This window comes from Salmo salar, chromosome ssa09 (assembly GCF_905237065.1).
Source record: "Salmo salar chromosome ssa09, Ssal_v3.1, whole genome shotgun sequence".
Taxonomy (NCBI): Eukaryota; Metazoa; Chordata; class Actinopteri; order Salmoniformes; family Salmonidae; genus Salmo; species Salmo salar.
Window position 1 is genome coordinate 59,331,483 of NC_059450.1, and position 12,935 is coordinate 59,344,417.

General features: G+C 37.5%; 19 non-coding genes across 19 annotated transcripts; all 19 read right to left on the minus strand.

Moving 5' to 3' along the window:
* Positions 1-463: 463 nt before the first annotated feature.
* Positions 464-535, minus strand: trnac-gca (transfer RNA cysteine (anticodon GCA)). The gene has a single exon. It is a non-coding gene; the product is annotated as a tRNA-Cys (tRNA).
* Positions 536-1,139: 604 nt separating this feature from the next.
* trnac-gca (transfer RNA cysteine (anticodon GCA)) lies at positions 1,140-1,211 on the minus strand. The gene has a single exon. It is a non-coding gene; the product is annotated as a tRNA-Cys (tRNA).
* A 604-nt stretch (positions 1,212-1,815) lies between these two features.
* On the minus strand, positions 1,816-1,887 carry trnac-gca (transfer RNA cysteine (anticodon GCA)). Its single transcript has one exon. It is a non-coding gene; the product is annotated as a tRNA-Cys (tRNA).
* Positions 1,888-2,491: 604 nt separating this feature from the next.
* On the minus strand, positions 2,492-2,563 carry trnac-gca (transfer RNA cysteine (anticodon GCA)). The gene has a single exon. It is a non-coding gene; the product is annotated as a tRNA-Cys (tRNA).
* A 607-nt stretch (positions 2,564-3,170) lies between these two features.
* On the minus strand, positions 3,171-3,242 carry trnac-gca (transfer RNA cysteine (anticodon GCA)). Its single transcript has one exon. It is a non-coding gene; the product is annotated as a tRNA-Cys (tRNA).
* A 606-nt stretch (positions 3,243-3,848) lies between these two features.
* trnac-gca (transfer RNA cysteine (anticodon GCA)) lies at positions 3,849-3,920 on the minus strand. The gene has a single exon. It is a non-coding gene; the product is annotated as a tRNA-Cys (tRNA).
* A 606-nt stretch (positions 3,921-4,526) lies between these two features.
* trnac-gca (transfer RNA cysteine (anticodon GCA)) lies at positions 4,527-4,598 on the minus strand. The gene has a single exon. It is a non-coding gene; the product is annotated as a tRNA-Cys (tRNA).
* Positions 4,599-5,203: 605 nt separating this feature from the next.
* trnac-gca (transfer RNA cysteine (anticodon GCA)) lies at positions 5,204-5,275 on the minus strand. The gene has a single exon. It is a non-coding gene; the product is annotated as a tRNA-Cys (tRNA).
* A 605-nt stretch (positions 5,276-5,880) lies between these two features.
* trnac-gca (transfer RNA cysteine (anticodon GCA)) lies at positions 5,881-5,952 on the minus strand. Its single transcript has one exon. It is a non-coding gene; the product is annotated as a tRNA-Cys (tRNA).
* Positions 5,953-6,505: 553 nt separating this feature from the next.
* On the minus strand, positions 6,506-6,577 carry trnac-gca (transfer RNA cysteine (anticodon GCA)). The gene has a single exon. It is a non-coding gene; the product is annotated as a tRNA-Cys (tRNA).
* A 606-nt stretch (positions 6,578-7,183) lies between these two features.
* Positions 7,184-7,255, minus strand: trnac-gca (transfer RNA cysteine (anticodon GCA)). The gene has a single exon. It is a non-coding gene; the product is annotated as a tRNA-Cys (tRNA).
* A 606-nt stretch (positions 7,256-7,861) lies between these two features.
* On the minus strand, positions 7,862-7,933 carry trnac-gca (transfer RNA cysteine (anticodon GCA)). Its single transcript has one exon. It is a non-coding gene; the product is annotated as a tRNA-Cys (tRNA).
* A 604-nt stretch (positions 7,934-8,537) lies between these two features.
* Positions 8,538-8,609, minus strand: trnac-gca (transfer RNA cysteine (anticodon GCA)). The gene has a single exon. It is a non-coding gene; the product is annotated as a tRNA-Cys (tRNA).
* A 606-nt stretch (positions 8,610-9,215) lies between these two features.
* trnac-gca (transfer RNA cysteine (anticodon GCA)) lies at positions 9,216-9,287 on the minus strand. The gene has a single exon. It is a non-coding gene; the product is annotated as a tRNA-Cys (tRNA).
* A 605-nt stretch (positions 9,288-9,892) lies between these two features.
* Positions 9,893-9,964, minus strand: trnac-gca (transfer RNA cysteine (anticodon GCA)). The gene has a single exon. It is a non-coding gene; the product is annotated as a tRNA-Cys (tRNA).
* A 605-nt stretch (positions 9,965-10,569) lies between these two features.
* On the minus strand, positions 10,570-10,641 carry trnac-gca (transfer RNA cysteine (anticodon GCA)). Its single transcript has one exon. It is a non-coding gene; the product is annotated as a tRNA-Cys (tRNA).
* A 604-nt stretch (positions 10,642-11,245) lies between these two features.
* On the minus strand, positions 11,246-11,317 carry trnac-gca (transfer RNA cysteine (anticodon GCA)). Its single transcript has one exon. It is a non-coding gene; the product is annotated as a tRNA-Cys (tRNA).
* Positions 11,318-11,922: 605 nt separating this feature from the next.
* trnac-gca (transfer RNA cysteine (anticodon GCA)) lies at positions 11,923-11,994 on the minus strand. The gene has a single exon. It is a non-coding gene; the product is annotated as a tRNA-Cys (tRNA).
* Positions 11,995-12,598: 604 nt separating this feature from the next.
* Positions 12,599-12,670, minus strand: trnac-gca (transfer RNA cysteine (anticodon GCA)). The gene has a single exon. It is a non-coding gene; the product is annotated as a tRNA-Cys (tRNA).
* Positions 12,671-12,935: the final 265 nt, after the last annotated feature.

The window sequence follows — 12,935 nt, forward strand, 5'->3', positions numbered from 1 at the left end:
CCTGAGACCTCTTGAACCTAAGACTATTGCAATTCCATCTCTGTTAGGAACTGTCTGACAGAGAGAAAAAACATCTAATGAGGGACATTTTAGATTGAGTAACATAACCAAAAAAGGAGCACTCCCTCTCTCAAGATACACATAGAAAGTACATGATTCAAGGGGGAACCAGGATTTGATCCTGACAAATTGTCTAATAAGGGACATTTCAGAGGGCGATCTACATAACCTAATAAAGAACACTCTCTCTTTCAAAGCGTACCCATAAAATATTTGATTTCAAGTTGACAATAGGATTTGATCCTGAGACCTCATGATCTGAAGTCTATTGCACTTCCACCTCTTTTAGGAACGGTTCAACTGAGAGAAAAACCATCTAATTAGGGACATTTTAGATTGAGTAACATAATTTTAAAAGGTGTACTCTAACCCTAATTATACTCTTAGAAAGCACTTGATTTTAAGGGGGCACCAGGATTTGAACCTGGGACCTCTTGATCTGCAGTCAAATGCTCTACCACTGAGCTATACCCCCTCTGCTAGAAACTATCTAAAGGCGGAAAAATTCTCGAATAAGGTACATTTTAGCTGGAGATCTACATAACCTAATACATAACACTCTCTCTTTGACAACATACCCATAAAGTATTTGATTTCATGTTGACTATAGGATTTGAACCTGAGACCTCTTGAACCTAAGACTATTGCAATTCCATCTCTGTTAGGAACTGTCTGACAGAGAAAAAAACATCTAATGAGGGACATTTTAGATTGAGTAACATAACCAAAAAGGAGCACTCCCTCTCTCAAGATACACATAGAAAGTACATGATTCAAGGGGGAACCAGGATTTGATCCTGACAAATTGTCTAATAAGGGACATTTCAGAGGGCGATCTACATAACCTAATAAAGAACACTCTCTCTTTCAAAGCGTACCCATAAAATATTTGATTTCAAGTTGACAATAGGATTTGATCCTGAGACCTCATGATCTGAAGTCTATTGCACTTCCACCTCTTTTAGGAACGGTTCAACTGAGAGAAAAACCATCTAATTAGGGACATTTTAGATTGAGTAACATAATTTTAAAAAGTGTACTCTAACCCTAATTATACTCTTAGAAAGCACTTGATTTTAAGGGGGCACCAGGATTTGAACCTGGGACCTCTTGATCTGCAGTCAAATGCTCTACCACTGAGCTATACCCCTCTGCTAGAAACTATCTAAAGGCGGAAAAATTCTCGAATAAGGTACATTTTAGCTGGAGATCTACATAACCTAATACATAACACTCTCTCTTTGACAACATACCCATAAAGTATTTGATTTCATGTTGACTATAGGATTTGAACCTGAGACCTCTTGAACCTAAGACTATTGCAATTCCATCTCTGTTAGGAACTGTCTGACAGAGAGAAAAAACATCTAATGAGGGACATTTTAGATTGAGTAACATAACCAAAAAGGAGCACTCCCTCTCTCAAGATACACATAGAAAGTACATGATTCAAGGGGGAACCAGGATTTGATCCTGACAAATTGTCTAATAAGGGACATTTCAGAGGGCGATCTACATAACCTAATAAAGAACACTCTCTCTTTCAAAGCGTACCCATAAAATATTTGATTTCAAGTTGACAATAGGATTTGATCCTGAGACCTCATGATCTGAAGTCTATTGCACTTCCACCTCTTTTAGGAACGGTTCAACTGAGAGAAAAACCATCTAATTAGGGACATTTTAGATTGAGTAACATAATTTTAAAAAGTGTACTCTAACCCTAATTATACTCTTAGAAAGCACTTGATTTTAAGGGGGCACCAGGATTTGAACCTGGGACCTCTTGATCTGCAGTCAAATGCTCTACCACTGAGCTATACCCCTCTGCTAGAAACTATCTAAAGGCGGAAAAATTCTCGAATAAGGTACATTTTAGCTGGAGATCTACATAACCTAATACATAACACTCTCTCTTTGACAACATACCCATAAAGTATTTGATTTCATGTTGACTATAGGATTTGAACCTGAGACCTCTTGAACCTAAGACTATTGCAATTCCATCTCTGTTAGGAACTGTCTGACAGAGAGAAAAAACATCTAATGAGGGACATTTTAGATTGAGTAACATAACCAAAAAGGAGCACTCCCTCTCTCAAGATACACATAGAAAGTACATGATTCAAGGGGGAACCAGGATTTGATCCTGACAAATTGTCTAATAAGGGACATTTCAGAGGGCGATCTACATAACCTAATAAAGAACACTCTCTCTTTCAAAGCGTACCCATAAAATATTTGATTTCAAGTTGACAATAGGATTTGATCCTGAGACCTCATGATCTGAAGTCTATTGCACTTCCACCTCTTTTAGGAACGGTTCAACTGAGAGAAAAACCATCTAATTAGGGACATTTTAGATTGAGTAACATAATTTTAAAAGGTGTACTCTAACCCTAATTATACTCTTAGAAAGCACTTGATTTTAAGGGGGCACCAGGATTTGAACCTGGGACCTCTTGATCTGCAGTCAAATGCTCTACCACTGAGCTATACCCCCTCTGCTAGAAACTATCTAAAGGCGGAAAAATTCTCGAATAAGGTACATTTTAGCTGGAGATCTACATAACCTAATACATAACACTCTCTCTTTGACAACATACCCATAAAGTATTTGATTTCATGTTGACTATAGGATTTGAACCTGAGACCTCTTGAACCTAAGACTATTGCAATTCCATCTCTGTTAGGAACTGTCTGACAGAGAGAAAAAACATCTAATGAGGGACATTTTAGATTGAGTAACATAACCAAAAAGGAGCACTCCCTCTCTCAAGATACACATAGAAAGTACATGATTCAAGGGGGAACCAGGATTTGATCCTGACAAATTGTCTAATAAGGGACATTTCAGAGGGCGATCTACATAACCTAATAAAGAACACTCTCTCTTTCAAAGCGTACCCATAAAATATTTGATTTCAAGTTGACAATAGGATTTGATCCTGAGACCTCATGATCTGAAGTCTATTGCACTTCCACCTCTTTTAGGAACGGTTCAACTGAGAAAAAAACCATCTAATTAGGGACATTTTTAGATTGAGTAACATAATTTTTAAAAAGTGTACTCTAACCCTAATTATACTCTTAGAAAGCACTTGATTTTAAGGGGGCACCAGGATTTGAACCTGGGACCTCTTGATCTGCAGTCAAATGCTCTACCACTGAGCTATACCCCCTCTGCTAGAAACTATCTAAAGGCGGAAAAATTCTCGAATAAGGTACATTTTAGCTGGAGATCTACATAACCTAATACATAACACTCTCTCTTTGACAACATACCCATAAAGTATTTGATTTCATGTTGACTATAGGATTTGAACCTGAGACCTCTTGAACCTAAGACTATTGCAATTCCATCTCTGTTAGGAACTGTCTGACAGAGAAAAAAACATCTAATGAGGGACATTTTAGATTGAGTAACATAACCAAAAAGGAGCACTCCCTCTCTCAAGATACACATAGAAAGTACATGATTCAAGGGGGAACCAGGATTTGATCCTGACAAATTGTCTAATAAGGGACATTTCAGAGGGCGATCTACATAACCTAATAAAGAACACTCTCTCTTTCAAAGCGTACCCATAAAATATTTGATTTCAAGTTGACAATAGGATTTGATCCTGAGACCTCATGATCTGAAGTCTATTGCACTTCCACCTCTTTTAGGAACGGTTCAACTGAGAGAAAAACCATCTAATTAGGGACATTTTTAGATTGAGTAACATAATTTTAAAAAGGTGTACTCTAACCCTAATTATACTCTTAGAAAGCACTTGATTTTAAGGGGGCACCAGGATTTGAACCTGGGACCTCTTGATCTGCAGTCAAATGCTCTACCACTGAGCTATACCCCCTCTGCTAGAAACTATCTAAAGGCGGAAAAATTCTCGAATAAGGTACATTTTAGCTGGAGATCTACATAACCTAATACATAACACTCTCTCTTTGACAACATACCCATAAAGTATTTGATTTCATGTTGACTATAGGATTTGAACCTGAGACCTCTTGAACCTAAGACTATTGCAATTCCATCTCTGTTAGGAACTGTCTGACAGAGAAAAAAACATCTAATGAGGGACATTTTAGATTGAGTAACATAACCAAAAAGGAGCACTCCCTCTCTCAAGATACACATAGAAAGTACATGATTCAAGGGGGAACCAGGATTTGATCCTGACAAATTGTCTAATAAGGGACATTTCAGAGGGCGATCTACATAACCTAATAAAGAACACTCTCTCTTTCAAAGCGTACCCATAAAATATTTGATTTCAAGTTGACAATAGGATTTGATCCTGAGACCTCATGATCTGAAGTCTATTGCACTTCCACCTCTTTTAGGAACGGTTCAACTGAGAGAAAAACCATCTAATTAGGGACATTTTTAGATTGAGTAACATAATTTTAAAAAGGTGTACTCTAACCCTAATTATACTCTTAGAAAGCACTTGATTTTAAAGGGGCACCAGGATTTGAACCTGGGACCTCTTGATCTGCAGTCAAATGCTCTACCACTGAGCTATACCCCTCTGCTAGAAACTATCTAAAGGCGGAAAAATTCTCGAATAAGGTACATTTTAGCTGGAGATCTACATAACCTAATACATAACACTCTCTCTTTGACAACATACCCATAAAGTATTTGATTTCATGTTGACTATAGGATTTGAACCTGAGACCTCTTGAACCTAAGACTATTGCAATTCCATCTCTGTTAGGAACTGTCTGACAGAGAGAAAAAACATCTAATGAGGGACATTTTAGATTGAGTAACATAACCAAAAAAGGAGCACTCCCTCTCTCAAGATACACATAGAAAGTACATGATTCAAGGGGGAACCAGGATTTGATCCTGACAAATTGTCTAATAAGGGACATTTCAGAGGGCGATCTACATAACCTAATAAAGAACACTCTCTCTTTCAAAGCGTACCCATAAAATATTTGATTTCAAGTTGACAATAGGATTTGATCCTGAGACCTCATGATCTGAAGTCTATTGCACTTCCACCTCTTTTAGGAACGGTTCAACTGAGAGAAAAACCATCTAATTAGGGACATTTTAGATTGAGTAACATAATTTTAAAAGGTGTACTCTAACCCTAATTATACTCTTAGAAAGCACTTGATTTTAAGGGGGCACCAGGATTTGAACCTGGGACCTCTTGATCTGCAGTCAAATGCTCTACCACTGAGCTATACCCCCTCTGCTAGAAACTATCTAAAGGCGGAAAAATTCTCGAATAAGGTACATTTTAGCTGGAGATCTACATAACCTAATACATAACACTCTCTCTTTGACAACATACCCATAAAGTATTTGATTTCATGTTGACTATAGGATTTGAACCTGAGACCTCTTGAACCTAAGACTATTGCAATTCCATCTCTGTTAGGAACTGTCTGACAGAGAGAAAAAACATCTAATGAGGGACATTTTAGATTGAGTAACATAACCAAAAAGGAGCACTCCCTCTCTCAAGATACACATAGAAAGTACATGATTCAAGGGGGAACCAGGATTTGATCCTGACAAATTGTCTAATAAGGGACATTTCAGAGGGCGATCTACATAACCTAATAAAGAACACTCTCTCTTTCAAAGCGTACCCATAAAATATTTGATTTCAAGTTGACAATAGGATTTGATCCTGAGACCTCATGATCTGAAGTCTATTGCACTTCCACCTCTTTTAGGAACGGTTCAACTGAGAGAAAAACCATCTAATTAGGGACATTTTAGATTGAGTAACATAATTTTAAAAGGTGTACTCTAACCCTAATTATACTCTTAGAAAGCACTTGATTTTAAGGGGGCACCAGGATTTGAACCTGGGACCTCTTGATCTGCAGTCAAATGCTCTACCACTGAGCTATACCCCCTCTGCTAGAAACTATCTAAAGGCGGAAAAATTCTCGAATAAGGTACATTTTAGCTGGAGATCTACATAACCTAATACATAACACTCTCTCTTTGACAACATACCCATAAAGTATTTGATTTCATGTTGACTATAGGATTTGAACCTGAGACCTCTTGAACCTAAGACTATTGCAATTCCATCTCTGTTAGGAACTGTCTGACAGAGAGAAAAAACATCTAATGAGGGACATTTTAGATTGAGTAACATAACCAAAAAAGGAGCACTCCCTCTCTCAAGATACACATAGAAAGTACATGATTCAAGGGGGAACCAGGATTTGATCCTGACAAATTGTCTAATAAGGGACATTTCAGAGGGCGATCTACATAACCTAATAAAGAACACTCTCTCTTTCAAAGCGTACCCATAAAATATTTGATTTCAAGTTGACAATAGGATTTGATCCTGAGACCTCATGATCTGAAGTCTATTGCACTTCCACCTCTTTTAGGAACAATTTTAAAAAAGTGTACTCTATCCCTAATTATACTCTTAGAAAGCACTTGATTTTAAGGGGGCACCAGGATTTGAACCTGGGACCTCTTGATCTGCAGTCAAATGCTCTACCACTGAGCTATACCCCCTCTGCTAGAAACTATCTAAAGGCGGAAAAATTCTCGAATAAGGTACATTTTAGCTGGAGATCTACATAACCTAATACATAACACTCTCTCTTTGACAACATACCCATAAAGTATTTGATTTCATGTTGACTATAGGATTTGAACCTGAGACCTCTTGAACCTAAGACTATTGCAATTCCATCTCTGTTAGGAACTGTCTGACAGAGAGAAAAAACATCTAATGAGGGACATTTTAGATTGAGTAACATAACCAAAAAGGAGCACTCCCTCTCTCAAGATACACATAGAAAGTACATGATTCAAGGGGGAACCAGGATTTGATCCTGACAAATTGTCTAATAAGGGACATTTCAGAGGGCGATCTACATAACCTAATAAAGAACACTCTCTCTTTCAAAGCGTACCCATAAAATATTTGATTTCAAGTTGACAATAGGATTTGATCCTGAGACCTCATGATCTGAAGTCTATTGCACTTCCACCTCTTTTAGGAACGGTTCAACTGAGAGAAAAACCATCTAATTAGGGACATTTTTAGATTGAGTAACATAATTTTAAAAAGTGTACTCTAACCCTAATTATACTCTTAGAAAGCACTTGATTTTAAGGGGGCACCAGGATTTGAACCTGGGACCTCTTGATCTGCAGTCAAATGCTCTACCACTGAGCTATACCCCCTCTGCTAGAAACTATCTAAAGGCGGAAAAATTCTCGAATAAGGTACATTTTAGCTGGAGATCTACATAACCTAATACATAACACTCTCTCTTTGACAACATACCCATAAAGTATTTGATTTCATGTTGACTATAGGATTTGAACCTGAGACCTCTTGAACCTAAGACTATTGCAATTCCATCTCTGTTAGGAACTGTCTGACAGAGAGAAAAAACATCTAATGAGGGACATTTTAGATTGAGTAACATAACCAAAAAGGAGCACTCCCTCTCTCAAGATACACATAGAAAGTACATGATTCAAGGGGGAACCAGGATTTGATCCTGACAAATTGTCTAATAAGGGACATTTCAGAGGGCGATCTACATAACCTAATAAAGAACACTCTCTCTTTCAAAGCGTACCCATAAAATATTTGATTTCAAGTTGACAATAGGATTTGATCCTGAGACCTCATGATCTGAAGTCTATTGCACTTCCACCTCTTTTAGGAACGGTTCAACTGAGAAAAAAACCATCTAATTAGGGACATTTTTAGATTGAGTAACATAATTTTAAAAAGTGTACTCTAACCCTAATTATACTCTTAGAAAGCACTTGATTTTAAGGGGGCACCAGGATTTGAACCTGGGACCTCTTGATCTGCAGTCAAATGCTCTACCACTGAGCTATACCCCCTCTGCTAGAAACTATCTAAAGGCGGAAAAATTCTCGAATAAGGTACATTTTAGCTGGAGATCTACATAACCTAATACATAACACTCTCTCTTTGACAACATACCCATAAAGTATTTGATTTCATGTTGACTATAGGATTTGAACCTGAGACCTCTTGAACCTAAGACTATTGCAATTCCATCTCTGTTAGGAACTGTCTGACAGAGAAAAAAACATCTAATGAGGGACATTTTAGATTGAGTAACATAACCAAAAAGGAGCACTCCCTCTCTCAAGATACACATAGAAAGTACATGATTCAAGGGGGAACCAGGATTTGATCCTGACAAATTGTCTAATAAGGGACATTTCAGAGGGCGATCTACATAACCTAATAAAGAACACTCTCTCTTTCAAAGCGTACCCATAAAATATTTGATTTCAAGTTGACAATAGGATTTGATCCTGAGACCTCATGATCTGAAGTCTATTGCACTTCCACCTCTTTTAGGAACGGTTCAACTGAGAAAAAAACCATCTAATTAGGGACATTTTAGATTGAGTAACATAATTTTAAAAGGTGTACTCTAACCCTAATTATACTCTTAGAAAGCACTTGATTTTAAGGGGGCACCAGGATTTGAACCTGGGACCTCTTGATCTGCAGTCAAATGCTCTACCACTGAGCTATACCCCCTCTGCTAGAAACTATCTAAAGGCGGAAAAATTCTCGAATAAGGTACATTTTAGCTGGAGATCTACATAACCTAATACATAACACTCTCTCTTTGACAACATACCCATAAAGTATTTGATTTCATGTTGACTATAGGATTTGAACCTGAGACCTCTTGAACCTAAGACTATTGCAATTCCATCTCTGTTAGGAACTGTCTGACAGAGAGAAAAAACATCTAATGAGGGACATTTTAGATTGAGTAACATAACCAAAAAGGAGCACTCCCTCTCTCAAGATACACATAGAAAGTACATGATTCAAGGGGGAACCAGGATTTGATCCTGACAAATTGTCTAATAAGGGACATTTCAGAGGGCGATCTACATAACCTAATAAAGAACACTCTCTCTTTCAAAGCGTACCCATAAAATATTTGATTTCAAGTTGACAATAGGATTTGATCCTGAGACCTCATGATCTGAAGTCTATTGCACTTCCACCTCTTTTAGGAACGGTTCAACTGAGAAAAAAACCATCTAATTAGGGACATTTTTAGATTGAGTAACATAATTTTAAAAAGTGTACTCTAACCCTAATTATACTCTTAGAAAGCACTTGATTTTAAGGGGGCACCAGGATTTGAACCTGGGACCTCTTGATCTGCAGTCAAATGCTCTACCACTGAGCTATACCCCCTCTGCTAGAAACTATCTAAAGGCGGAAAAATTCTCGAATAAGGTACATTTTAGCTGGAGATCTACATAACCTAATACATAACACTCTCTCTTTGACAACATACCCATAAAGTATTTGATTTCATGTTGACTATAGGATTTGAACCTGAGACCTCTTGAACCTAAGACTATTGCAATTCCATCTCTGTTAGGAACTGTCTGACAGAGAGAAAAAACATCTAATGAGGGACATTTTAGATTGAGTAACATAACCAAAAAGGAGCACTCCCTCTCTCAAGATACACATAGAAAGTACATGATTCAAGGGGGAACCAGGATTTGATCCTGACAAATTGTCTAATAAGGGACATTTCAGAGGGCGATCTACATAACCTAATAAAGAACACTCTCTCTTTCAAAGCGTACCCATAAAATATTTGATTTCAAGTTGACAATAGGATTTGATCCTGAGACCTCATGATCTGAAGTCTATTGCACTTCCACCTCTTTTAGGAACGGTTCAACTGAGAGAAAAACCATCTAATTAGGGACATTTTAGATTGAGTAACATAATTTTAAAAGGTGTACTCTAACCCTAATTATACTCTTAGAAAGCACTTGATTTTAAGGGGGCACCAGGATTTGAACCTGGGACCTCTTGATCTGCAGTCAAATGCTCTACCACTGAGCTATACCCCCTCTGCTAGAAACTATCTAAAGGCGGAAAAATTCTCGAATAAGGTACATTTTAGCTGGAGATCTACATAACCTAATACATAACACTCTCTCTTTGACAACATACCCATAAAGTATTTGATTTCATGTTGACTATAGGATTTGAACCTGAGACCTCTTGAACCTAAGACTATTGCAATTCCATCTCTGTTAGGAACTGTCTGACAGAGAGAAAAAACATCTAATGAGGGACATTTTAGATTGAGTAACATAACCAAAAAGGAGCACTCCCTCTCTCAAGATACACATAGAAAGTACATGATTCAAGGGGGAACCAGGATTTGATCCTGACAAATTGTCTAATAAGGGACATTTCAGAGGGCGATCTACATAACCTAATAAAGAACACTCTCTCTTTCAAAGCGTACCCATAAAATATTTGATTTCAAGTTGACAATAGGATTTGATCCTGAGACCTCATGATCTGAAGTCTATTGCACTTCCACCTCTTTTAGGAACGGTTCAACTGAGAGAAAAACCATCTAATTAGGGACATTTTAGATTGAGTAACATAATTTTAAAAAGTGTACTCTAACCCTAATTATACTCTTAGAAAGCACTTGATTTTAAGGGGGCACCAGGATTTGAACCTGGGACCTCTTGATCTGCAGTCAAATGCTCTACCACTGAGCTATACCCCCTCTGCTAGAAACTATCTAAAGGCGGAAAAATTCTCGAATAAGGTACATTTTAGCTGGAGATCTACATAACCTAATACATAACACTCTCTCTTTGACAACATACCCATAAAGTATTTGATTTCATGTTGACTATAGGATTTGAACCTGAGACCTCTTGAACCTAAGACTATTGCAATTCCATCTCTGTTAGGAACTGTCTGACAGAGAGAAAAACATCTAATGAGGGACATTTTAGATTGAGTAACATAACCAAAAAGGAGCACTCCCTCTCTCAAGATACACATAGAAAGTACATGATTCAAGGGGGAACCAGGATTTGATCCTGACAAATTGTCTAATAAGGGACATTTCAGAGGGCGATCTACATAACCTAATAAAGAACACTCTCTCTTTCAAAGCGTACCCATAAAATATTTGATTTCAAGTTGACAATAGGATTTGATCCTGAGACCTCATGATCTGAAGTCTATTGCACTTCCACCTCTTTTAGGAACGGTTCAACTGAGAGAAAAACCATCTAATTAGGGACATTTTAGATTGAGTAACATAATTTTAAAAAGTGTACTCTAACCCTAATTATACTCTTAGAAAGCACTTGATTTTAAGGGGGCACCAGGATTTGAACCTGGGACCTCTTGATCTGCAGTCAAATGCTCTACCACTGAGCTATACCCCCTCTGCTAGAAACTATCTAAAGGCGGAAAAATTCTCGAATAAGGTACATTTTAGCTGGAGATCTACATAACCTAATACATAACACTCTCTCTTTGACAACATACCCATAAAGTATTTGATTTCATGTTGACTATAGGATTTGAACCTGAGACCTCTTGAACCTAAGACTATTGCAATTCCATCTCTGTTAGGAACTGTCTGACAGAGAGAAAAAACATCTAATGAGGGACATTTTAGATTGAGTAACATAACCAAAAAGGAGCACTCCCTCTCTCAAGATACACATAGAAAGTACATGATTCAAGGGGGAACCAGGATTTGATCCTGACAAATTGTCTAATAAGGGACATTTCAGAGGGCGATCTACATAACCTAATAAAGAACACTCTCTCTTTCAAAGCGTACCCATAAAATATTTGATTTCAAGTTGACAATAGGATTTGATCCTGAGACCTCATGATCTGAAGTCTATTGCACTTCCACCTCTTTTAGGAACGGTTCAACTGAGAGAAAAACCATCTAATTAGGGACATTTTAGATTGAGTAACATAATTTTAAAAGGTGTACTCTAACCCTAATTATACTCTTAGAAAGCACTTGATTTTAAGGGGGCACCAGGATTTGAACCTGGGACCTCTTGATCTGCAGTCAAATGCTCTACCACTGAGCTATACCCCCTCTGCTAGAAACTATCTAAAGGCGGAAAAATTCTCGAATAAGGTACATTTTAGCTGGAGATCTACATAACCTAATACATAACACTCTCTCTTTGACAACATACCCATAAAGTATTTGATTTCATGTTGACTATAGGATTTGAACCTGAGACCTCTTGAACCTAAGACTATTGCAATTCCATCTCTGTTAGGAACTGTCTGACAGAGAAAAAAACATCTAATGAGGGACATTTTAGATTGAGTAACATAACCAAAAAGGAGCACTCCCTCTCTCAAGATACACATAGAAAGTACATGATTCAAGGGGGAACCAGGATTTGATCCTGACAAATTGTCTAATAAGGGACATTTCAGAGGGCGATCTACATAACCTAATAAAGAACACTCTCTCTTTCAAAGCGTACCCATAAAATATTTGATTTCAAGTTGACAATAGGATTTGATCCTGAGACCTCATGATCTGAAGTCTATTGCACTTCCACCTCTTTTAGGAACGGTTCAACTGAGAGAAAAACCATCTAATTAGGGACATTTTAGATTGAGTAACATAATTTTAAAAAGTGTACTCTAACCCTAATTATACTCTTAGAAAGCACTTGATTTTAAGGGGGCACCAGGATTTGAACCTGGGACCTCTTGATCTGCAGTCAAATGCTCTACCACTGAGCTATACCCCCTCTGCTAGAAACTATCTAAAGGCGGAAAAATTCTCGAATAAGGTACATTTTAGCTGGAGATCTACATAACCTAATACATAACACTCTCTCTTTGACAACATACCCATAAAGTATTTGATTTCATGTTGACTATAGGATTTGAACCTGAGACCTCTTGAACCTAAGACTATTGCAATTCCATCTCTGTTAGGAACTGTCTGACAGAGAAAAAAACATCTAATGAGGGACATTTTAGATTGAGTAACATAACCAAAAAGGAGCACTC